General features: G+C 34.6%; 2 long non-coding RNA genes across 2 annotated transcripts in view; one reads left to right on the forward strand and one right to left on the reverse strand.

Moving 5' to 3' along the window:
• Positions 1 to 16,109, reverse strand: part of LOC144293496 (uncharacterized) — a 31,633-nt gene extending 15,524 nt beyond the window's left edge. Inside the window, exon 1 of the long non-coding RNA XR_013360718.1 lies at positions 16,063 to 16,109. This is a non-coding gene — a long non-coding RNA (uncharacterized LOC144293496). The remainder of the gene's footprint in view (positions 1 to 16,062) is intronic.
• A 38-nt stretch (positions 16,110 to 16,147) lies between these two features.
• LOC144293497 (uncharacterized) lies at positions 16,148 to 23,677 on the forward strand. The gene is made up of 3 exons (XR_013360719.1): positions 16,148 to 16,198; positions 17,571 to 17,689; positions 23,497 to 23,677. It is a non-coding gene; the product is annotated as an uncharacterized LOC144293497 (long non-coding RNA).
• The last annotated feature ends 1,226 nt before the right edge of the window (positions 23,678 to 24,903 follow it).

Genomic DNA, 24,903 nt, shown 5'->3' on the forward strand with positions numbered 1-24,903 from the left:
AGTTTGCTGCACACCTGTTCTTGTGGGGTGTAAATGGCCACCCTGGGCCTGTGAATGTGAGTGCCCACTCTTCTGCCTCTTCTCTGCTCTCTGCTCGTGTCACCTCACCTCTGCTTTCTCTCTCCCTTTCTCTCTTTTTCTTTGGAGCTCTTGCCTTGTCCTACACTCCATTTTTAATGTTCCCTTGGGACACATTTGAAAAGTTCTCCTCTTTATGTGAACATAACACAGAGACTTTTATAATTACAGTGTAGGAATAGTGGCTTCTATTCATCATTACAGCCTTCCTCTTTCCTCTTGGGCAAACCCAGGCAAGGAAAGAGTCCTGGAAAGAAATTTGCTTTGCCATTTGAAATGTGGAAAGAACTGAAAAATGAGAGGTGGAATTCAAAGGTTTGGAATAATAATAATAATAATATTTGATTACTTCAGGGTAAAGCTAGACATGTTGTCAGAAGGATTATATCTCAGAATTAATTCAAATTGCAATCAGAGATAAAATATCTCTATATTTTTTATTCAGAGAGGCACCTGGGTGGCACAGTCAGTTGATCTTCTGACTCTTGGTTTTGGCTCAGACCAGGATCTCAGGGTCCTGGAATCCAGCCTCACATTGGGCTTCTCACTTACCAGGGAGTCTGTTTGAGATTCTCTCTCTCACTCCCTCTGTCCTTCCACCCCTCTCAAATAAATAAATAAGTCTAAAAAAAAAATATTCCCCAGAGAATTTTGTTTAATATTGCTCTCTTTTTACTGACATTAACATTCTATTTTGCACTAAGAGGTATTTCCACATATTTTCAGGCACACTCAAATCATTATTTTATTTTATTTTATTATTTTATTTTATTTTATTATTTTATTTTATTTTATTTTATTTTATTTTATTTTATTTTATTATTTTATTTTATTTTATTTATTTTAAAAAATATTTTATTTATTTATTCATGAGAGACACACAGAAAGAGGCAGAGGCACAGGCAGAGGGAGAAGCAGCCTCCATGCAGAGAGCCCAAAGTGGGACTCCATCCCGGGTCTCCAGGATCAGTCCCTGGACTGAAGGTGGCGCTAAACCGCTGAAACACCTAGGCTGTCCAAATCATAATTTTATTAAAAAATACGTATATGTGTTGAACAAGTTGTAATATTAGCAATGATTTTTAAAGTGGTTCAGACAGTGATAAGTGAAACAGGTGATGGAGATTATGATAGACCACTGGGTATTTTTTTTTTTTTTAGACCACTGGGTTTGTATGGAAATGTTGACTCAACTGTTTTGTATGCCTGAAACTAATGTTATACTGTATTTTAACTAACTGAAATTTAATATAAAAAAACATAAAGTAGTATGAGTTCCTGATAACACCAGGTTTGTATCATAAGGTATCAATGGTATTGCTGAGTTAGAATCAAGATATATCTTGTTGCATTGACTAAAAAACTAACCTCAAAACCATTATTGATTTATGTAAACTGTCAAATGACCAAATCCTATTTTGATTATTATGCTTTAAAACCCAACTGCATTTTACCTATAAATGTTTTATGTGAATTTGTTGGATAAATTCAAACTATCAATCATTTTCTTATGGTTTAAAGAAGAATATTTATCTGAGAACTGCATTCTATAAATGTCTACTTTTTAGATAAGCACTTGCTGAAATGCTTTGGTCTAAAAACATATTATAATAGATACTGATAACAAATAGCATTCAACATTGTCACAGATTTACATAAGCTAATATCACTAAGGTATTTTCCAAATAGATTATTTTAATTGGTCTCATTTTTGAGAAAAAGTAATGAGAAAAATTAAAAATATATATTCTTAGGAAAGCATCTTCAAGATGTCTTTGACTCAGCCTTCCACTTCTAGGAAGATGGAATAGATATATATTTTCCTTATTCTTTTCTTCTACGTATCCATAAAAATCATGGGCTCTATGTAAAATAAAATTTAAGAATATTCTGAAAGGTTGCAACTGACCAGAGACCTCAGAAAAGGAATGCATGAGAGTGAGTTCCTAGCTATCCTGTTTGTCTCTAGGTGGTGGGTTCGGTGGAAACTGACACAGACAATAAAGCCTCCCAGAAGCCTGCTCTCTAGCCAAGGAGAGTGAAAGGGAAAACTTTTAGACACTAATAGCTCTATTTTAGCCAAAAACCCAGACAAAACTGTGTCTCCATCCTCACAGAGACAACAAAGCCTCCGGCAGCGGGGAGAAGAGACTTTCATCCCTTCCAGATGGCTTCACTCATTCTCCCTAACATGCTAGTACCAGAGGGGCTTACAGATGTCAAGAGTGGAATTCTAGCTAGGACAATAAGGCAAGAAAAAAGTCATATTGTTTGGAAAGGAAGAAAGAAAACCGCCCTTCTTTGCTGATGACACGATTGTCTACATAGGAAATACAAGGCATCTATAAAATTACTCCCAGAACTAATAATTGAGTTCAGCAAGATCACAGGATACAAGATCAACAATACTTCTTTTTTTTTTTTTTTTCAACAATACTTCTATAGAGTAGCAGTGAACACATGGGTTTTGAGGTCAAAAACATAATGCTCTTTACAATGGTGTAAACCTGTAATAGGTGTAAAATCTAACAAAACTTGTACTCAAGTTGTATGTTAGAAATGACAAAATATTGATGAAAGATTATGTTTAAAAAAAGATTTAAATAAATGGATAGACATTCTATAATCATTTATTGGAAGGGTAATATAGTAAAGATGTCAATTTGCCAAAAGTTGATGTACAGGTTTAACAAAATTTCTACTCAAACATCAGAAATAATGTTTGTAAGAGGAAACAAGGTTATTATGAAATTCATATGGAAAAACAAAGGAAGTAGAGTAACTAAAACAACTTTGAGAAAAGTAAAGTGGGAATAATCAGTCTACCCACGTTGAAAGTGTATTATATAGTTACAGTAATCAAGGTGATGTGTGATGTTGACAGAGAGAAAGATACAGATACAGAATAGAGAACCCAGGAATAACCCCCCCAAAAATATAACAAAATTAGTTTGACAAAAGTCCAAAAGCAATTCATCAGACACAAGTTTCTTTCTCAACAAATGGTGCTTGTGTATCTGGACATCCATTGGCAAAAAACAAAACAAAATAAGATAAAAAAAAATCTCAACCTAAATCAATACAAAATAAAATTATACAAAAAGTATTAGTGTATAAACTTGTTATACAAAAAATAATTCAAAATGGATTATAGATTTAGGTGTAAAATAGAAAAATACAACACTTAAAGGGGGAAAAATAAGACAAAGTTTTCAGACAAAAAATGTCTATACTGTACAATTCTTACACCTAACACCAAAACATGATCCATAAAAGAAAAATTGGAAAGTTGAATTTCATTAAAATTAACAACTTTTGCTCCATCAAAACCCTGTTTAGAGGGAAAAAAAAACTAAAAACCAAAAATCAAATACCAAAGGGGGCAGAATATTTGCAAATTATATGTCCAACAGAGGGTTAGTCTTTAGAATATTTTATATTCTCTCTAAACCCAGTGGTAAAAAAAAAAATTCCAATTAGAAAACAGGCAAAATACATGAACAGACATGTCAATGATAATGATGTAGAGATGGCAGATAGGCACAAGAAAGGATGTTTGACATCATTAGCCACTTGGTAAATGTAAATTAAACCCACAATGAGGTATTTCCACATATTTCTCAGGAAAATATAGTGACAATGGTAATGCTGATGAGCATTAACAGAAACCCGTTGCTTGTATATTACATTGGGAAGGTAAAATGGTGCAGCCACTCTGGAAAACAGTTCCTAAAAACCTAAACATGCATGTACCATATGATCCAATCTCAGAGAAATGAAAATTTGTGTTGACATACAAACCTGGGCACTAATATTTCTAGAAATTTTGTTTATAATAGCAAAAAACCAAAACTAACACAAAAAAACAAAACAATTGGAAACAATCTAGATGTCCTTCAAAGCAAATTATGGTGATTCACATTATAAAGAATACTCACCAATAAAAAGGAACAAACTACTGATGCACACAACAACCTGGATGAAACTCCAGAAAATTATTCTGAGTGAAAATATCAATCCTAAGAGGTGACATTCCAATTATATAATAGTCTGCAAATGATGTGGCATCAAGAGGGAGAAGAGACTAATGGTTGCCGTGTGTGTGGAGGAGGGATGTGGTGCAGCTGGAAGAGGGCAACACGAGAGGCAACTGGATACCTAGATGCTGACAGCATTCTAGCCAATATCCTGGCTGCGATGTTGGACTCTGGTTCTGGAAGATGTTGCCCCCAGGTGAACCTAAGTGAAGGGCACACACAAGATCTCTCCCATTGCTTCCAGTATGTGCATGTAAGTCTATAATTATCTCAAAATAAGAAAATAAGAAAAAAGATAATTAAAAAATTCTTTTTAACCTATTTCTGTATGAGGCTAAATTTTCCTCATATCTTCAACCAAAACACCATTTGGCAAATCATTGACTGTAGAAGTTCAAATGGCTGACTTCTCTTTAGCCAGGTTTATTTTTTTTTAATGCAAAAATGTAAAGCGATGCCATTGTACTCAGTATGTACACTTTTGTTTTTAAAATGTTTGTTTTTCTTCAAAAATATGTTTTTATGGTGATACATAATTTTATAGCTGCTATTTTTCAGTGGTATATTTAGAAAGTTTCTGTTTCTGTTTCCAATAATGATTGATAGGTAGTAAGTAATGATAAGTAAAACTCACATGACCTAAAAAAGCTCTTTGGAATCTTTGGTCATTTTTAATGGTCGGAGAGGTCAGAAAGACCATCAATGTGGGCACTTGATGGGATGAGCACTGGGTGTTATACTATATGTTGGCAAATAGAACTCCAATAAAATATATACAAAAAAAAAAAAGAACTAATTGAAAAGGAAAAAAAATAATTTCACTTCCTTGTGGAGGCAAATATTTATATATCAACCAATCTCTTATGCCTCAACAGATAGAATTTTTATGCCAATTTAAAAAAATATTAATAAAACGTTGCAACTAAAAAATTTTTTTGAGAACTCCAAAATTAGACGGTGGGTAATGTTCACCAAACACACTGAAACTACAGTTTATTTTGTCTGTATAGATGTATTAAAATACATGAGAATATGTTCTTTCCAAAATATAATGCAATGAGAAAGAATGGTCATGAGTTTAAACATTGATGTAGTATTTAATGTCAACACAGATTCAACACCCAAAGATTTCTAAATAGAAACCGTAAAATGCCTTTTTAAAAATATCATCTTAATCTTTGTCTCATTGTCTAATCAGGAATTGAAGAGTCTGTAAGCACTTATTTAATTCATCTCATCATTTAAGAGTCACTGGTCCTCAATGGCAACCGATCACCCTGCAGGCAGCATGGAAATTCCTGTAGCTCAGAGTTGGATGTTTCTGACGAGGCCTTAAATATTGAGATTTTATTTATTTATCACACAGGAAGAAGATATTTCACTCCCAAAGCCAATCGACAGGGAGATTGTAATTATTCCATTCTTCTGGCACCAGTTTTTCCTCGTGCATGTTCCTCTGAGTATTATAAAGCATCCTCAGCTGTGATTTTAACGTTCAGATATTTCCCTCCTCTCCACAGATAAATTAATTTACAACAACCAAGAAATTCAGGTGCCAGCACTTTGTAAACAAGTGTTTAAAGCCAAGTTTACTTTTGTCATAGATTACCATAAGGGAAGCATAGAACTCAGTGGAAGTTGCAAAGGTATGACAAACAGGCCTTGTTTCCGGTGATCTGTGTACACTGTGCTCCTGCTGCAGGCCCTTCCCTTCTGTTGGTGTATCCCGCTGCACTTAAGGAGTGTTGGGTTCTTGTGTAACGGTAGCTGTGCTTTACTCCCATCCCTCCCACCCCTCCTCCCTTCCAGGACTAAGCACCCTTTACTACAGTGACCAGCTGTGAGGACATCTGGGAGCTTAGAGCTGCACTGCCCCTCCAGGTGATTATCCTTCTGTGAAGAAAATTGTCATGACCAAGGGTCACACTCCCTTCCCAGAGGCAGCTGTTCTCCAATGATGGACCAGTGGTAGATGGATAAAGGCCTGGGCCCCTCATCCAGTCGAGAGACTCTAAAGGGGCGAGCATCTGGCCCCAGAGCTCCGCTGGGATGGCTGAGCCCGTTGTGATGTCATAGCTCCACGCCTCCCCCTGCCCATCCTGTCCTTGCATTGGTGCAGACAAATCTCCCTCTCAGAGCCAGTTTACCAAGCCACTGGGCCCTCAGCACCTGTCCAGCCTGCAGAGACTATCCTTGCAGGCTTAAATTCCAACTTCCTCCAGCTCATGTTCTGCAAATAAATGTCACTTCTACTGTGGGGAAAACAGTGATCATTAGATAAGAGTCCTTACAACTTCCCTCTCCCACGGCACATTTAATCACTGTTTACGTTTACTTAAGTGAGTTGTCTTACTTCCACTGCCAGACGGCAATCTGTCCTCTTCTCCGATGCATAATTTCTGCCTAATACAATAATCTACAATACGTAGAGCATGGTAGGTTCTGGAAGGAACATACCCAAGATAATCACAAATGATTTGAGAAACATTTATATTTTTATTATAAAATCAATATGCACTAATATTAGCTTTATCCTTTTTCCTTTCTCTTTCCTTCATCACCCTTCTTCAAGCTGGTCCTCCTGGAGCAGGGTCTTGGGTATTCAGAGCCAAGGTTTTTTTTTTTTTAACTTTTATTTCATTTTATTTTTTCAGAACCAAGGTTTGTAACTGAATCTTCATTCTTCTTCATCCTTCATGGGCCATAATTGACTCAGGGCAGGACCTTAACAAATACTAAAACTGGTGGTAAAAGTTGGATGAGGAACAACATAGCTACATAGCTTCAAAATATTAACCCCTCAGTACATGTTAATGATAACTTACTTACTTCACAGTGGGAGATCTAACAGCTATCACCTTAACCACAGAGGTCAAAACTAATGTGACCAGAAATGGGAGAGATGTACTTCCTGATAGGATACCCTGAGCATGTGGTCCTCCTTCTAGAAGTGCACAGCCTGGACCTAGTCATGAGGCAACATCAGATACACTTGAATGGAATTGTCCACGTGTCCACATGATAAAGACAAGGAAAGACCCAGGAAGTATTACAGATTAAAGAAGACAAAAGAGCCATGAATGGGGCCAGATAGTCACAACTTCATTGCAAAATAACCTTTTTTTCCTAATTTTAGTTTAATAATAATATGGAAAATAAGTCCCCAATTGACCGTTTTTGTCCTTTCTAACTTTCCCCCATTGCACAACCATTTTGCTTCTATTAATGTGCTTAATATCACCCTCAGCTTTATTAATTGGATATCTGAAATTTATCACTTTGTCCCTTTCCACTGTGACTTTTCTCTTCAAGTGGTGAGATGTATCTCTTTTTGTAACTTTTCAGGAATGTGTTGTTGTTGTCTTGTATTTTTTGTTTGTTTGCTTTTTGGTTGTTTGTTTTACCTTTAATTCTTCCTTTAGGAGAGTTCTTTGGCTTGTATGTTCTGAGTTTACCATATCTTTGCCTTCTGATGCCTTTTTTTCCTCAAGTAATATTTATTTGGTTTTATAATTATAGAGTCACAACAAGTGTTAAATCTCTGTGCAGGGATTTTAGTGCAATTTATGTTAGACATATTATCTTCCTGAATTTCATTTTGTTTATTCATACTTTCATTTGACTAATACTTATATTAGGAAAAAGGTATATTTAGTGAAGGCAAGAGAGGCCACATATAGGCTTCCAGGTGTTTCCTCTCTTTCTGCAAGGATCACTGTAGCCACAAACTTCAGGAACAACTGAGAGACGTTTCTATCCAGGGAACGTCTGGATAGAAACGAAGATAGTTGTATAACTTCTTTCTCTTTGTATTGTTTCTTTTACATGATAGTTTATTCTTCTTCATTGTGGCAACATTTTCCAAAAAGTTCTTATTTTTTCAAATAAACTTTAAGAATCTGGTTTGATTTCTTAAAGTGATACAGTATTCTAAACTGCAATCCTTTCATTTTTAAAAAGATTTTATTAATTTATTCAGGAGAGATACAGAGAGAGAGGCAGAGACATAGGCAGAGGGAGAAGCAGGCTCCCGGTGGGGAGCCCGGTGTGGGACTCGATCCTAGAACTCCAGGATCATGTCCTGAGCTGAAGATAGACTCTCAACCACTGAGCAACCCAGCCATCCCAATCCTTTTCTTTATTTATGACTACTTTCTCTTCCATCTCACCTTTACATGAAATCACCTGTTTTTATCCCATATTTGGTAGTTAGATGGGTTTTCTTTTTTTTTTTTTTTTTTTTTTTGTTGCCCCAGGGCTCCCTGCCCAGCACAGCAGCTTTTTTTTTTTTTTTTTTTTTTTTATTGGTGTTCAATTTACTAACATACAGAATAACACCCAGTGCCCGTCACCCATTCACTCCCACCCCCCGCCCTCCTCCCCTTCTACCACCCCTAGTTCGTTTCCCAGAGTTAGCAGTCTTTACGTTCTGTCTCCCTTTCTGATATTTCCCACACATTTCTTCTCCCTTCCCTTATTTTCCCTTTCACTATTATTTATATTCCCCAAATGAATGAGAACATATAATGTTTGTCCTTCTCCGACTGACTTACTTCACTCAGCATAATACCCTCCAGTTCCATCCACGTTGAAGCAAATGGTGGGTATTTGTCATTTCTAATAGCTGAGTAATATTCCATTGTATACATAAACCACATCTTCTTTATCCATTCATCTTTCGTTGGACACCGAGGCTCCTTCCACAGTTTGGCTATAGTGGCCATTGCTGCTAGAAACATCGGGGTGCAGGTATCCCGGCGTTTCATTGCATTTGTATCTTTGGGGTAAATCCCCAACAGTGCAATTGCTGGGTCGTAGGGCAGGTATATTTTTAACTGTTTGAGGAACCTCCACACAGTTTTCCAGAGTGGCTGCACCAGTTCACATTCCCACCAACAGTGTAGGAGGGTTCCCTTTTCTCCGCATCCTCTCCAACATTTGTTGTTTCCTGCCTTGTTAATTTTCCCCATTCTCACTGGTGTGAGGTGGTATCTCATTGTAGTTTTGATTTGTATTTCCCTGATGGCAAGTGATGCAGAGCATTTTCTCATATGCATGTTGGCCATGTCTATGTCTTCCTCTGTGAGATTTCTGTTCATGTCTTTTGCCCATTTCATGATTGGATTGTTTGTTTCTTTGGTGTTGAGTTTAATAAGTTCTTTATAGATCTTGGAAACTAGCCCTTTATCTGATATGTCATTTGCAAATATCTTCTCCCATTCTGTAGGTTGTCTTTGAGTTTTGTTGACTGTATCCTTTGCTGTGCAAAAGCTTCTTATCTTGATGAAGTCCCAATAGTTCATTTTTGCTTTTGTTTCTTTTGCCTTTGTGGATGTATCTTGCAAGAAGTTACTATGGCCGAGTTCAAAAAGGGTGTTGCCTGTGTTCTTCTCTAGGATTTTGATGGAATCTTGTCTCACATTTAGATCTTTCATCCATTTTGAGTTTATCTTTGTGTATGGTGAAAGAGAGTGGTTTAGTTTCATTCTTCTGCATGTGGATGTCCAATTTTCCCAGAAAACCCAAAAGTCTCCACCCCAAGATTGCTAGAACTCATACAGCAATTCGGTAGCGTGGCAGGATACAAAATCAATGCCCAGAAGTCAGTGGCATTTCTATACACTAACAATGAGACTGAAGAAAGAGAAATTAAGGAGTCAATCCCATTTACAATTGCACCCAAAAGCATAAGATACCTAGGAATAAACCTCACCAAAGATGTAAAGGATCTATACCCTCAAAACTATAGAACACTTCTGAAAGAAATTGAGGAAGACACAAAGAGATGGAAAAATATTCCATGCTCATGGATTGGCAGAATTAATATTGTGAAAATGTCAATGTTACCCAGGGCAATATACACGTTTAATGCAATCCCTATCAAAATACCATGGACTTTCTTCAGAGAGTTAGAACAAATTATTTTAAGATTTGTGTGGAATCAGAAAAGACCCCGAATAGCCAGGGGAATTTTAAAAAAGAAAACCATATCTGGGGGCATCACAATGCCAGATTTCAGGTTGTACTACAAAGCTGTGGTCATCAAGACAGTGTGGTACTGGCACAAAAACAGACACATAGATCAGTGGAACAGAATAGAGAATCCAGAAGTGGACCCTGAATTTTATGGGCAACTAATATTCGATAAAGGAGGAAAGACTATCCATTGGAAGAAAGACAGTCTCTTCAATAGATGGGTTTTCCATACCATTTTAAAGGTGTGAATCTAAGGTAAGGGGATGGGAAGAATATTTTTAATTTACTCTTGTTCTTTACTGCCTCATAGATCCAGCAATCTAGGTATTTGTGGAAGAAATTTCATACCCAATCAAAGAAATTCCCTGAAAGGGTATAGGCCAAGGAGTATTCCTGCACATTTGATGTGGCATTCAGAATTGATGGGACAAACTTCATCATTGTCTTATTTTAAAAAATTGCCACAGCCACTCTGACCTTCAGGAAACACCGTCCTGATCAGTCAGCAGTCCTCAACATGAAAGACCTTCTATCAGCAAAAATGTTATGACTCACTGAAAGCTCAAACAATGGTTAGCATTTTTTAACCAAAAGTATTTTTTAATAATAATAATAATAATAAATAGCCAGGACAGTGCTAATTTCTGGCCAAAACATTGACATGTCATCTATTCTTCATCAGATATACTTTAGCCCAATGTTTATTTGAAAGTCTTTAAACTTTTTAAAAGAGATTTTATTTATTTATTCATGAGAGACACACATACAAAAAGGCAGAGACATAGGCAGAGGGAGAAGCATGGTTCTTGCAAGGACCCTGAGGCAGAACTCAATCTCAGGACCCCAGGATCACGACTTGAATCAAGGGCTGAAGCTCAACCACTGAACCACCTATTTGTCTCAAAGTCTTTAAACTTTTATTTTATTTTTTTAAAAACTTTTACAATAAATATGGGTCCTATCTTAATCCCAACAATATAATCAAAAAGCCATAAGTTAAAAATAAAATAGGAAGACTATTTAGAATGTGCCCTTAAATTGGATTTTGCTGAAAACATTTTTAGAATAGACACAGCCTGAATTACCAACAACCTTGAAATTCAAAATATGAAAATATGCAAATGAAAAGCAACATGGGTCCTATCCTCAAGGTTCTATTTGAATATCAGGCAATGTCTACCAATTATCTCTTTTGTACAAATAAGTAGCTCATTCATATGGAATCACAAGGGGTATTAAATAGCCAAAACAATATTGAAAAAGATAAAGTTAGAAGACACATTTTCTGATTTTAAAACTTACTACAAAGCTACAATAATAAAAACAGTGTATAATGGCATAAGGATAGAAATATTGACCAATGGAATAGAATTGAGAGTTCAGAAACAAACTCAAATATATATGGCCAATTGGTTTTTCATGAAGGTGCCAAGACTACTTAGTGGGAGATAGAATACAAAAGGATGAAATTGAGCTCTTAACCCCATTTCATATTTAAAATTAATTAAAATTGATCAGTGATCTAAACAGAAGGGCTACAACTATAACACTTAAAAAGAAAATATAGGAGTAAATCTTCTTGATCTCAGATTTGTCAATGGATTCTTAAATTTGTTACCAAAAGAAAAATACAGATAAATTGGACTTCATAAAAATTAAAACCGGTTGGGAATTATCAAGAAAATGAAAAGAAAACCTGCAGAATGGCAAAAAACTAATTGAAAATCATATAACTAACAAAGATACTAACTTTAAATTAAAGAAGTTTTATACTTTTACAGCTTAACAACAAAAAGACAATTCAATTTTAAAAAAGACAACTTAAATAGACATATTTCTTTTTTTTTAATAGACATATTTCTAAAGAAGATACCCAAATGGCCAACAAACACATGAAATGATGTTTAACATCATTGGTGATTAAAGAATTGCAAGTCAAAACCACAATGAGACACTGCTTCACAGTGACTTGAATGACTATAATAAAAACAGTGTAAAATAGCTATATTGACAAGAACATGGAGAAATAGGAACCCTTATATTGCTGTTGAGAATTCAAAATAGCTCAGCCACTGTGGAAGACATATGGACAATTCTTCAAAAAGCTAAATGTAGAATTACCATATAACTCAGCAGCTCCATTCCTAGGTGTATACCAATGAGCAATGAAAACTTCTGACCATACAGACACAAGTAAGTATACACATACACAAATGTTTAGAGCAGCATTATCCATTATTCACCAGCCAAACAGTTCTTCTAGATATCCATCAATAGATGGATGGATAAACAAATTGTGGTGTACAATACAATGAAAAAGTATTCAGTCACAAAAAGGAATGAAGTACTGACACGTGCTGCAACTTGGATAATCCTTAAAAACATTAAGCTAAGTGAAAGAAGCTTTACACAAAAGATGTCATATTACATGATTTTATTTATATGAAATATCCAGGCTAGGCAACTCCAGAGACAAAAAATATATTATAGGTTGACAGGCAGTGGGAGGAGAGAAGAAGGGGTGATCATTTGAAACTTGAGAGAAGTCATGGCTGTACAATACTGTAAATGCACTAAATGCCACTGAATTATAAATTTTAAAATGATAAATTTTATGCTATGTGAATTTTACATTGTGTTAAGAGACCAAAAAAAAAACGTTCAAAATTTGTTTTCTTCTAGTCTCCTTTGGTATCTATCTATCTATCTATCTATCTATCTATCTATCTATCTGACATATTGACCATCATTAGTTTTCAGAAACTGATTTCTTCCAATGTAATGAATATCATTACAGTGAAAGACTTTGCTATTAATCATAATAAACTTTTCAATAATTTTTATTCTTTATTTTAAAATCACTTTTTAAATAATAAATTAATTTGTTAATATCATTTCTCTCAAAAAAAGAGCTTTTCTCTGTACAAATATTTCTGGTTGTTATGACCTATGAATATCTGTAAATAGTTTTAATATGTGAGATGCTTTAATGATGCACTGGTAATAGTAATTTTTTCTCCTAAAAGTTTATAATATAGAGTAAAATCAGAGAAACTAAACTTTTAAAGTATTTTAAATTAAAGCAAAACCTAGTGTAGAAGTGCCCACTAATTACATCTAAAGATATTCTTGCTTATTAATGACCACAATGAATATATTAAGCAGTGTGAAATCATCCAATTGCATTTTTCTTCTGAATTTCCATAAAATGTGGGAAGGCGTGCAAGACTTGAACAGTGCAAAACAAAAACTTAAAACTATCTGTTGGTATTTCTTAGAATATAAGAAAATTTAACTCTCTCAGCTCTGACTGGAGTTACTTCAAATATACACAACCTAACAGAATATTCCTTTTGACAGAATTCTACTTACTCAGTCCTTTGCAATTCAGGGATTCTCCTGGTATTCGATCAAAGTGAAAGAACATAATATAGGACTGTTATCTACTATGGATGATTGTGAACTAGGCAGCCTCTGGGAAGTTTTAGGGGGGAAGCTATTGTAGATGAGTTCCTTTGTGGACTTATTTTGAACTGTGATTGTACTTAGAGTACATACTTTATCTCAGATACAAATAAAATGAATGTATTCAACAAATATAGAGGTGGAGTTTTAGTTATATCATTTATCTTTATTTCTTAAAAAATAAGGTCAAGAAAAATAGCTCTTTTCAAGTTTTTGGAAACTTGTTTATAAGTATATGAGAAAATACTATAAAAATAAAAAATAAAGTATATTATGGTCCCAAATGATTTTAAGTTTTTCTAGTAAAAATGGAGACATTTTATAATTACCTTTTTTGGGAGGTTGGGAAAGTCCCTTCCTTACAGTGCTGGAAATCTTTTGACCTTCAAAATAAAGTCACCTTATTGAAAGTAATTTAATCAACAGACATATTGAAGTACTTGAAAATGAATTTCATCCTTTAATTTGTGAAACATTTCCCTTTTGCTATTAAATCTTATCATATGACATTTGCAAGAAAATCAATTGTAGTGTCTTAGAGGTGACTTTGAACAAGTTTCATTTGAATGAGTATATGTATCAGTATATAATCCACAAATGTTATCTTCATCAAAACTTATGCATATTAAAAAAACGACATTGCTCTTAATTCTACAAACAATTGTATCTTATTTTTTTTTAGAAAGGACATCTGAAAAATTTAATGATCTTGCCTATACAAATATTCCAGGATAATGACATATGGTGCAAGTATTTTTACATAATCAGTCCTAAAATAGGATTAGCAAGTCATGTGCAACCAACAGATGTGTGCTTACAACAAACATACTTTGGGAACTATTGCCTCTCTGTTAGATGCACATGGATTAAATATTTCTAGACAGTTGGCTTGAATTCATAATGACACTCAAGATTACAAACATGGTACGTAGACTGTGTTTGAAGAACTTAATCTCTGTTAAATGTCAAACTTGCTTTTTTATACTTTTAGCAGATATATTCCTACTTGGTACAATATTTAAGTGGTTAAATAGAATCAAATAAGAACTAAGGTTCCAACATAAAATATGCTGTCAGGATCATACCCTCTGCTTATTGGGAAGTATTATCAATGTCTTGCTCAGTTGTCAACTTTGACCTTAATCTAGCAGCAATGGCAAATCCGACAGATATTCGAAACAAGCAATTGCTTGACATATTAGAGAAACATTTTGATTTGACAGAAAGGCACAAAAAAACATTTTCTTTAATAATGTGAGCTGTCAGTGAACACAGAGCAATACTGACCCCTGAGGATTCATTGTTCATTTGATATGGTTTAGGGCAGTTCTGGGTTCTGGCAGAAGCTATATTTTCATAAGCCAACTATTCGAATTTAAATAATAGAACTGGTGTATTTGGTAGAAAAAAATAAAAACTAGCATTGTAGCATATACAATGTCAGGCAAGTTGTTGACTGATGGATATCATCTCATGATGGCTTATACATACAAACTATGTCAGTTCGAAGCTACCGGTTTTTCCTAAATACAACAAACAAGAGGTAGCTGCTTCTGTAAAAAGGAAGGGCCACCCATCCTCCTACTGCCCCTGATTGCCACCCCATGGGTAGCTGATCACACAGGTGAACCACTGCTGCCCCAAACTATGCAGTCTCTTGCACTCTACTTTTATATACAGAGCAATGCATAATTGTCTAAATAGTTGCTTGGTCATGAAGGAAAACAATTGCCTGACACTCTAAATAAGAGTCCTGACAGAAATAACTTCTCTCCCAGCTTCAACTGAGGAACAAGAAAAGAAATAAATTCAGATGGAGTAAGATTCTAGCCACTGTATTGAAGAAATATCATTAGTTCTTTAATGAGAAGGAACTAAAGACACACATTTCAGTCCACTTTGAATCCTTTACAGTTTGTCCCATGAATCTTTATAACAAATTGTCTGGAGTATTCATCACAAGATGTTGAGTCATTCTCCACTTGTTTTGATAAAATTCTGAGTTAAAGAAATCTCGTATGTTATGTCAGGATATATGGATAGATATTGGACAAGACATATCCTAATTGATAAAGTCACACTGTGCAAGATCATTTAGGAAGTACCTTTTAATTATTAGTAATTTAAGGTGGTCTGAGACCAGTGAGCAGCCTTATCTCATCATGTATGTCAAGATGCCAAATTTGTTTATTTATCCACTTGTGGGTTTTTTTTTCAGGCTTATTTATTTATTTGGGAGAAAGAGACAGACAGACAGACAGTGAGTGGGGCCTGGGGAAGGGCAGAGGGAGAGAGAGAGAAATCCTCAAGCAGACTCCCCACTGAGCATAGAGCCCAACATGGGGCTCCATCTCATGACCCTGAGATCATGACTGGAACTAAACCATTAGTCAGATGCTTAGCTGACTGAGCCACCCAGGTGCCCCCTATCACCAATGAGCTGAAGGAAATACAGTAATCCCCACGCCTCTTAACCCAGGGTTTTACTTTCCACAGTTTCAGTTACCTCTGGTCAACAGTGGTCCAGAAGCAGGTGATCCTTCTGATGTTTTGTTAGGTCAGTATTACTGTAAGGCTATGTCACAATGCCTAAATCAGTCACCTCTCTTTACCTCATTACATAGACATTTTATCATAAGAGGGTAAGTATAGTACAATAAGATATTTTGATAGAGATCACATAGTCACCTAACTTTTATTACAGTATATTATTGTAACTGTTCTATTTTATTATTAGCCATCATTATTAGTTTCTGACTGTGCCTAATTTATATATTAAATTTTATCATAAATACGTATGTATAGGATAAAATAGTATATAGGGTTTAGTACTATCCATGGTTTCAGGCATCCATTGGGGTTTTGGAATGTATCTCTCATAGATAAGGGAGACTACTCTATCAGTGAATATCTTCTTATGTCTGAAAGTACCCTTAAGTACACAGAATTGTAAAATGGATATTATTTTTATTGTACCATAAAGATAGCACTTACACACAGAGAAAAATGGATGATTCATATAGTAGTTCTATATTAAAAGGCTGCTTAGAAAAAAATAAGCAAAAATAGTTAAGACACTCCATGTTTCAAAATATAGAAAATGAGTTAAAAGCAAATAACAGTAAACCATCCATAGTAAAGTAAGATGCCAATAAATACTTTTATGAATTTGAAGCTGAAAAAAAAACTCCCTAAGAATAACAAAAATGAAACTATATATATCGTGTGTCAGAAACTGCCATTAGCATGACATTAAGTCATGTGACAAACTTGGAAGAATGCAGCAGGTATAACAAAGATGACATCCTTAATGAAAATGTTCTCACAAATCACTGAGGACAAGACAGACACACCAACAAATCACAGAAAGAGACATTAGCAAGTCATCCACTAAAGAAACACATTGGATGCTAATTTTTTTTTCAAACAAATAGTCAAATTCCCTTGTAACTAAAGAAAAGCAACTTCAAAAACAATTACATTCTATTTATGGACTATTAAGATAGCAAACATACATGAGAAAATATACAATATTGACAGAGGTATGAGGACTGCGGATTTTCATTCACTGCTTATGGCCTTAAAGATTTATTTGTTCATTTTTCCATGGTTACATTGTAATATGTACAAAAAATTCTAAGAATGCATCTTAATGTACTCCTGTAGGTATTTGGGGTTTTGTATATCTTGGTACATGCAGATAATTGAACAACTGGAATTACAGGCAATATGTATAGCATTTCAATGGTAGTTGTTTTATAATAATAGTACTTGTTTACTTCTGGGACTAGCAATAGTTTTTATTTTATCTTTATCTTTAAGAATTTATCTCAATGACCTGGATTGTGAACACAAGTTTACATGTGGAAGCTTCAACTTTTTACAATAAATCGTTAGTATAAAGTGTACTCACACATTCATGCACACATACTCACATCTAGATAAATATAAAGAGAAAGAGGGGTACATGGGTGGCTCAGTAGGTTAAGTGTCTAACTTTTGCTTTTGGTTCAGGTCATGACCTCATGGGTTGTGGGATGGAGCCCCAGATCCAGATCCATGCTGAGAAAGGAGTCTGCTTGAAGATTCTCTCCCTCTACCCCTCTCTCTCTCTCTAAAATAATAAATAATAGGTAAATCTTTAAGAAAATTAAAGAATCTGAAATATACAGCATAGTTTTAGCTGAGGATATTTTTGAGCCCATGAGTGCTAGTTTTTCAACATTTCCCTCTATTTTACGTACATTCTGAGATTCATACAATCAACTTTTGTACATAAAAATGCTATCCCCTCCAGAATATGTATAGACACTTTTTAAAAACTTTGCACTAATGTATACACTATTAGATTAGGTTTGAAAACCAGACTGTAAATTTTTCTGTACAATGTAATCAAATTAATATCTAACTTTATATGCAGATTAAAATAGAGCATAATTATAAAATATTAATTTATTTATATTCTCTAATTTTCCACAGTATTACTTTAAAATTAGGAAGATGCTATGAAATGGAACTCATAAGAAAACATTTTTTTGAAAGTTAGTTAAGTAGAGTTAAAACTCAATGCAAATAGTCTATATATTATCTGAAGTCCATAAACCATTTCCCTGTCACATTTATTTGAAAATAGATACATAAGGGATTTTGTGATGCTTTGGAAGCATTGCCAGGTATTGATTTTCAGGGTCACATGATGACAAATCTTGCTGACATGATTTTTATTTTTTTATGACAAGAAGATCATTATTCAGATCCTTGACATTTAGAATTACTAACATTTGTATTGGACTGTCCATTACATATTTACGGTGTTTCAGGGATTTGCTGAAAACGTAAAGCAGCAGAAACCAAACAACATATTATATATGAAAGTATTGTCTGATTATTTAATGGAAATAAAGTATATAGATTTCAAACAAAAAAGTGACTCATTAGTCATGGCGACAAACAGATTGGTCTGCCTTAGTTTACTTTAGCTCTGTGATGCATATTGTACCGATGGAATAACCAGTCCTCAACTTTATTACGATGTCTTTGGTAAATTGCAGCATTCTTGTGTCATTGGACAAATCAAACTGGCATATTTAAAACACTTATACAGAATTCATTACACACCCTAGCATTATTAAGTATTGATGACTTTGGATAGCATTGCATACAGCTTCATTTGGAATAGCAATAAAAATATTTTTCCTAGACTTCTGAAGTAGAGAGCCAGTGATATAAAACTAGAAGAATATACTAAACCTTATTTCTTTGTAATTTTTCTTAAAGGATAGTGTTTTTTTCTTCTGTATTATTTTTTCTCAGTTAACATATATAAGTCGTGTTGAGAAGCCTACAAAACTTTGAAACAGATTATGACACATCACATTGCAGCTTTCCTTGCTTTCTTCATTTTACTTCAAACTATATGAATTATTTATGTAATAATTTCTTGTCTAGAAGATTTGTTGATAACATATTCTTTCAAAAATCATTTGACATGGGTCATACAATTTTTGCAAGTTTTATGTAATTACCACCAAAAGGAAGAAAGCAAATATACTATTTTTTAATCTTGAAAGAACTATTTTTCTCTTCAAAATTTTTAGACTTTTAACAATTATTCATTCTTTTTTTAAGGTAAATTATTGGTAAATCTGCAAGTCTCATAAAAAACCTCATCATTAAAGGTTGACAAATATCAATTGTATTCTCTTCCCTTTGGCATATATGTATTAAAATGCATTGGTGAAGCATCAGGAAAACAAGTAACAATTATTTATTTAAAGGATGGGATTGACCTGTGTGAGGAAGCAGGCTTTCTGTGTAGACGGACTTGGTTTATGTGACGATCATTACTGGGGAGCTCTGAGACCTGCCAACTTCACTACAGTGATGAAGTACTGTGCTGATATCTGACTTTATAAGATCAGTACTTGTCTGTGTTAGCCAAATCTCAAACTTTTTCATTTCAAAAACATTTTCTTATATTCAGTAGTTATTATTTAGTGGAAAATGTGGATTTTATAAATAATTTTACTGAGATAACTAAGCTGGTGGGGAAAATACCCTATTTCAATATCAAAACTTAGAATAAACTACAGATCAATTTTATTGTCTTTAAAGAGTATTTGCTGATATAAAGGAAAACAGTTGATTTTTGTATCATTATTCTATAACTTATCATCTTCATGTACTCTTATCTCTTCCATTATTTAAAAAAAAAATTTATCTTTTGGTATTTGGCAATGCAATCATATTATGAATAAAAAAATGAAAAAAAAATTCCTCTGTTTTCAATTAAGAACCTCTTCTTTTTTTTTGTCATATTGCTTTGCTAGAACTCTCATATTTATTTAGAAATGTAAATGAATTCAGGCATGCTTTTCTTAAGCTTTATTTTAGGAGAAATCTTTGGGGAACTTGGGGGTTAAATGTAAGGCCAATGGTAGTTTTAAATTTGTGTTTTATAATTAAGACACAATTATTGAATATTAAGTGTGCTTTGATCAGAAATTGATTTGGAATTTTAGATACACATCAGTAATTTAAAGAGCTAATTCTATCCAACATTTAACAAAATGCTTATTTAAAAAAAGTTTATTATTTGAGTAATCTCTACACCTATCATGGGGCTCAAACTCACAGCCCCAAGATCAACAGTCCCATGCTCTATTGATGATCCACCCAGGCACTTCTTAACAAAATGCTTTTATTTCTTAATTTAAAATTAGTTCATGTTCATTGGAAAACAGTTAAAATATTACAAAAGAAGTTAGGAGGAAGCAATACTACTTACAAGCCCATTTAAAGGCAAATTGAGATGATAATGTATAGATTTTAATTATTTTCCATGAAATGTTCATATACATAAGACTTTCTAAAATGAGATTTTAATATTCAAGTTTTTTATACACTGCTGTTTTAATACCACTATATGTTATAGATCCATAACCATACAAATAAGAGGTAGACTTACATCATTATTTAATTACTAAATAGTTTTCATTTGTGTGGCTATAGCCTTTTTATTTTTTAAGTCCCACAGTTAAATATTTATGTGGTTTCAAATTTGGCTTTGGCTCCTAAAAAATGTGTTTGTATTTCTTTTCATTTTCTCTGTCTCTGTCTTTCTCCAGATGAGGTTGCATGTGTGCACACACATCTGTGAATGCACACACACACACACACACAATGAAAAGGAAATCCTCAAAGTATAGAAAGAACACAAAGATGGTTTACCAGTAACCAGGATAGTGAAGGATGGAAGGGACAAAGGCTGGTTTACTATTCACATAAGCTGTAGGGAAAAAGACTCATGAATTCATGTGAGATATAAGAGAGAGCAATGGTTGAATTTGACCCGGAACAAATGAGTATATTTAGCAACAATAAAATAAAATCAATTAGCTTAATGCCTGGGATTCATCTCAACCTATATACATCTAGAAGACAAAAGGTTACCTTTTAAAATTATGGCTATAAAAAAAATAAGATAAAATTATGGCTATCATCCCTCTACTTTTTGTACAATGAAAAATATTTGCATGATCATAGATCTTAAATTCACTTTATTTGTTTTGAACTTATGGAAAAAGTATTGAGGGATTCAATAAGCTCTAGATCAGAATATATATACTGCAATCTTCATTTTGTGAAATTACTAATGTATAACTAAAACAAACAAAAATCAGATGATTGGGGTTGGGGGAAAAGAGAGAACAGGAAGCATTTCTCCACCAGAAGTTTGATAAAACTGGTCTTAGATCATAGTGGTAAATGTAAAGAGATAACAGAAATTAAAATAACAAGACCATTAGGGAACAAAATTTATGTATGTACATAGGCTGTCAAAGAAAAATTAATTCCGTGATGCCATCATTGAACAGGAAGGAAAATAAACTTGAGGCCGAGTTTATGATAACATAAATAAGAGAGAAAAAGTAAACTTAAGTAAAGAAAGAGAAATTCAACCATTTATTATGTAGACTGTTCTAGATTACCTATAGCTCTCTGGTGGAGTCTACCACTGATCAAAGATTCAACACTGAGCAAAACAGACAATAGACACAGTGTCTTCCTCACAGAACTTACAGTCTGGTGAAGGAAACACACGATTAGCACATATCCCATAACATATCCAATGAGGATAAGGCTGTGGAGAAAACAAAGCAAGGGGAAAGGGTAGGGAGAGCTAGCTATGGGGCAGAGTATGAGGAGAAGGAGTGCCTAGTTGTCACAGGATGGTCAGAGAAGTCATCAGCCAAGGTGGAGTCTGGGTAGGGATCTGAATGAAGGAAGTGTGGTCATGCTGACGGAGTTCAAGGTGAATGCAAAGAGCCTGAGATGAAAGAATGTTTGATGTGTTTGTGGCACATTTGGGAGACCAGTGTGGCTAAAGAGGAGTAGCCAGTGGGGAGAGGGTTGGGAAATGGGTTGTGCCATTGGAAATCATTGGTGGTATCCTTGATATTCCTTTGCCTAGCAGTGACTCCTAACTTTGGCTACACACTGGAATCCTCTGAGGAGTTTGTAAAACTATAGATGCCTTGGTCTCAGTTTCAGAAATGGGTTTTTAGTGTGGGTTGGGCATTGAGAATTAAAAAAAAAATCCCCAGTTGATTATAACTTGCAGTCAATGGAAAGACCACTGGATAGAGGTAAGGAAAATTAAAGGAGTCCAATAAAGTGAAGCAAGGTGAAATAAAAGAAAAATCAAGGGAGCATGATGTTCTGGAAGTCAAGATAAGAAAGTGACTTGAAAAAGAGGAGGGATTAGTTTTGTCAAATGCTGCCTTTCTTGAGTCCACAAAATAAAAGCTAATTCAACTATTGAAATTGGCATTGTAGGGATCATTGAGATTCTAAAGTTGTTTGTTTGAGTTGTTGGAATGGAATCCTGATTGGCATGGCTGCAAGGGACAAAATGAAGACAGAGACAGTGGACATGCTAAGTATACACAACTCTTTCAAAGACTTTTCCTACGGAGCTGAGCAGAAAAATGCACTTGAGAGGATTTGTGCTTGAGAAATACTAATTGGAGATGAGGTCGTGCTTTCTAATAGAAATAATTTAGTAGAAAGAAAAATCTGATAATTAAATGAGTTAATAATTGTAAAGCATTTTGGAATATTGCCTAGCTCGTAGTAAATGTGATATAAATGTTTGTTTAATGAATGAAGGATTCAAGAGGATGGGTGGGGAGGAGAACTTAGCAGAGGAAAATCAGTGAGAAGCCTGAGACAAGTGACTTAGTCCAACGTTGGGGGACTTTCCTCCAGTGGTCGCTCAGAGTATCTTCCTATTTGGTCGAGTGTTAGTTACATTATTAGCTTTGGTGGAAGGAGTATAAAGATGCTTTATTCTGAATTTCTTAATCTAAGTGAAATAAAAAGCAAAGTCAACTGTTGAAAGTAAGAGGATGGGAAATGTTTGAGTTTGAGGAGCCTAGAGACCGAGACAGTGAATGGTTTGAGGTTTTGGCCAGAAAGTTAATGTGAGACCACCCAGCAAGGTTGCATACCTCTGTCCTTTAGGCACTGATTTGCATGTTTTGTTTTTTCACAAATACATACACAGAATTCTTCCCACGTCCATCCTAATAAATTACATAACACTTCATGGTAATTTGAGTATACTTCATGTAAGAAAATTCATTTCACTGCATCAAATGTAGGTAAATGAACTGTTTGCAATATTTTGATATCAAAAATATGTTATTTAATATTTTTGCTAGAGTTCATTTGAGATGTTGTTGGGTCAAAGAATAAATGCATATATCATTTCACTCATTTGTTTTCATTTGATATTTGTACTATATCTGAGAATCAAGCACTGTCCTAGAAAATTTCATAGAAATAAAGACAAGTACATTCATAAATATATGATCATTAACCTCCAATAGGCTCTCAGCACTACCCAGCACTATTAGCTTTCTCTGTCTCTCTTTAGACCTACTACGCTCACTCCTTCCTGTCCTCCTACTGGATTCTCCAGATAGAAACTTCTCCAGATGGGAACTTCTCCAGATGGGAACTTCTTGCTACTCTATCTACAGCCCACCTCCATCTGCATTCCTCCCTTCTTATAAAATGTTATAGGAGAGGTATGCCTCCTCCAAATAAAGTCTGGTCTTTATACCCCTTCTACCTTATTGGAAACCTCTCATTATTAATTATCTCTCCAGTACGTAGTAAATATTGTTCAATGGAGTGAGTCTCATAAGCAAGTAAGTTTCTTGAGTTTTTCACCTTAAAAACACTCTCCATTCTCAACTTCCAGACTCTCATCTTACCATTTCTCTGGGGTCCTCTGAGTGCTCTATGTAAGATTCTCTGCCTCTACTAGACTATTATTCTTAGGGACCCACTCTCATCTCTTTTCATTCTGTGATTTCTCATAGGGCAAATTCGTCAATATCTGCAGCCTCACAGTGTTTACTGTGTAAACACTGATGGCACCTAGGGCTGAACGTACCTGTTGCTGGTTGCAATGGCCTTTTCTTACTCCACATACCTATATTCATTGCTTAAGACTGTTGCCCAAAGTTTGACCCCATTTTTCTATTTCCCAGGAGCCTAGAATGTTTTTTTAATCTTTTAAAAAATTATAAATGAACAAAAACAAGTAAAAAAATAAACAGAAGAATATGTAATAGGGACTGTATGTGGCCTACAGAACTCCAAATATTTACTATTCTACCTTTTACAGACAAAATTTGTTAACTACTATTTTAAGTGATATAAAGTCCCCTAAAAATCCATAGACTATGACAGAATTCATAGTCTGGATATTCTGCATCCCTAAATAATGTTTCCTCTGTGAGTGACATCATTATTCACTCATGCAGGTACATCTAAAACCTAGTGCTCATGCTTGTACACCTTTACCTCCCGTGTCCAATCTATTATTATGCCTTATTATCTAAAGCATTCTGAAATCCATCTACTAACATTTATTTCAATATTATCATCCTGGTCCAAAATATCATCATCTCACACCCTACCTTCTCCTTTGTCTAGCCCATTTCTCCATCTGCCCTTCATATTGTTATTAGAATCACCTTTCCTTAGTGGATTGCTAATCATTTGACTCAAAACTAATACTTCAATGATTTCTGGATGATTTTAGGATTATCGAGACTCTTATATTGTCCTGTAGATTTCTGCATGGTCTGACTCCCATCCTTTTGCTAACCTTATCCTGTACCACCTTGTCCCTCTCTCTCCCAGTCTAGCCACACTAGCTTTCTTTCTACAGTTTAGTGAGGCCAGCTCCCTCTAAACCCAGGGCATATCTACAGGTGGTTCCCTGTGCCTGGAACTTTCCTCTGCTTAGTTAATTTAATCCTACTTATCC

Source organism: Canis aureus, chromosome 21, assembly GCF_053574225.1.
Source record: "Canis aureus isolate CA01 chromosome 21, VMU_Caureus_v.1.0, whole genome shotgun sequence".
NCBI classification, from domain to species: domain Eukaryota; kingdom Metazoa; phylum Chordata; class Mammalia; order Carnivora; family Canidae; genus Canis; species Canis aureus.